Consider the following 2,165-nt stretch of genomic DNA (forward strand, 5'->3'; position numbering starts at 1 on the left):
ATGCATTATTATGTTTCTTGAGAAATCTTTCTTTGGATTGATACAAAAACGGTGCAAATGTGGTTTGTAAATTTCAAGGTGTAATTATATTTTGTGCTCCAAATAAAACAAATAAGCAAGAAAAAKAAGGAACGTGGTCCCAGTTGAAGTTGTTGCAGCTTTTAGAAAGTTATGTTTTTAATAGTGTGCAAAAAACATAATTATCCTCCATTGCTGAAAAAGGCTTTTATTTGTGTTYGTGTGTCTGTCTGTTAGCGAAATATCTCATGAACCGCTGGATAAATGTTAGTGAAACTTGAAGAAAGTAATCATTGGATGTAGAACAGATTACCTGATTCTTGATGGCTGCCACAGCCTTCCTGCTGCCCTTGGCTCAAGGCCTCAGACCATGTGAAGTTTTAACCCACAGTCAGCAGGAGGGGTAAAAACAAAAAACTGGCTACAACTCAATCACCTCTACGGAGGTTGACCTAAGACTTGGTGTGAACACATTTTCTTTGCACTAACAGAATGATATTTGCTGAAAATGTGTAAATTCTGTCTGTTTCCAAAATATGTCTTAACTCCACGACGTTTCACACGCTAACATATGATGTTCTGAACGATGAGATTTTTCTGCGAGCCTCCCCATCTGAGGCTGTGCTGGATCTATTTTTGACTGTGCCCATCACCTGTGTGCTCGTGCAGCTTGTTACACTGTTTTGTATACATAGCTGATGAGCCGCAGCATCTTAATTGTGATGCGAGCGTTAAAGACTGAGTAGAGCATGTCAAGATAAACACCCCCCCCCCCCCCCAGCATCTTTCTCCTCTCCAATAAGCCTGCTTCTCTCCGAGGACCAAGCCTCTGGGGGCCCAAGTGAGAACCACATGAGTCTCTCTCCAATGCAGCCCCTTCCTCTCACTTAAAAAACACCCCCCCCCCACACACACACAGAAGCTTGTGCTTTACCTTGTTTTTCTCTCTTTGTTTGCCATTGCTTCACTCCTTCTTTTCTTTCTCTCTTTTGCTCCCTTAAAACGGTCCTTCCCTGGTAATGTAATTAGCAGTGCTAAAAAAGGGCAGTTAATTACCCACTCTATTTTGATCGGGTAATTAATGTTATGCCAGGAAACAGCAACTGTTTCATTAACATAGCCCTCAAAGCTGGGGGGGGGGGGGGGGTAGCACCCAGTGGATTCATGTCTACGTGAGTGTGATTATTTGATATATAAAATAGGCAAACTGTATTTTAGCAGTGACAATGAAAGACACTTGAAACATTCAACATGTCTGTGATCTGACCTCGACAGGAAGCCACTCACTTGGCGCCTGCCTCTTCCTCCTCGTCTCTCCCCCCTTTCCTTTGATATGTTGCTAATTTGACAAGTTAAAGTCATCCCTGTTGCCAACACCTCAGCATTTATCTTGCTGAGTGCTCCTTCTGCCCGTGCTGCAGGAGCCATATGCTCGCCTCTTCCTCACGACTGTTTCGTTGTTGCCGTTACCTCAAGTGCAGCGGCGCAGTTCACCGTTTTCTGATCAGAGTTTGAATAAAGACAGCACGATGTGCCACCTGCCGCCGAGTCAGCCCGCATCCACATCAGAGCATCCAGCTGCTGATGGGCACATGGGAACGAAACCCTGTCATCTTTCATCATCGATAAAAAGACGATGAGCTTCCTGTTTCAGCTCAAGTCTTGAGTTTCTCACAATGGGAAGGAGCACAAAATACACCTTTTTTCCCCTTTCGTTTCTCTCAAGGGATGTGTTTGTGTTTATATACCCAATTAGCCCTGTGGCCACAGCATGGCCATGCATTAGGCTGACATTAGCCCCGGGTGTGTGTGACGTCTGTGCGTGTGTGTGCAAAATACAGTGCACCCCTTTCTCATTTGAGGGATAATCAGGGGTGTGCGTGTCTTATTAGGCAGACTAAAGCAGAGCTTGACAAGGGTGGCCCACTGTTTTGTCAAACAGATTGGTAGATCCACACACCCAGCCAGTGTCCTTTTCCTCCCGGCCCATCAGAGGAACCAGAATCGCTGCCCATTAGACTGATGGACCCTGATTCTTTTTTTTTTTTTGGCCCCCTAAAATGAATTCCCCACCCCTTTCTCTGCCATTCCCTTGGGTGTCACTAGAGTGGGGTGGCAGATGGAAGAGACACAGAGCTGCCCCATGA

The sequence above is a fragment of the Austrofundulus limnaeus genome, unplaced genomic scaffold (genome assembly GCF_001266775.1).
Source record: "Austrofundulus limnaeus strain Quisiro unplaced genomic scaffold, Austrofundulus_limnaeus-1.0 Scaffold114, whole genome shotgun sequence".
In the NCBI taxonomy this organism is placed as follows: Eukaryota; Metazoa; Chordata; class Actinopteri; order Cyprinodontiformes; family Rivulidae; genus Austrofundulus; species Austrofundulus limnaeus.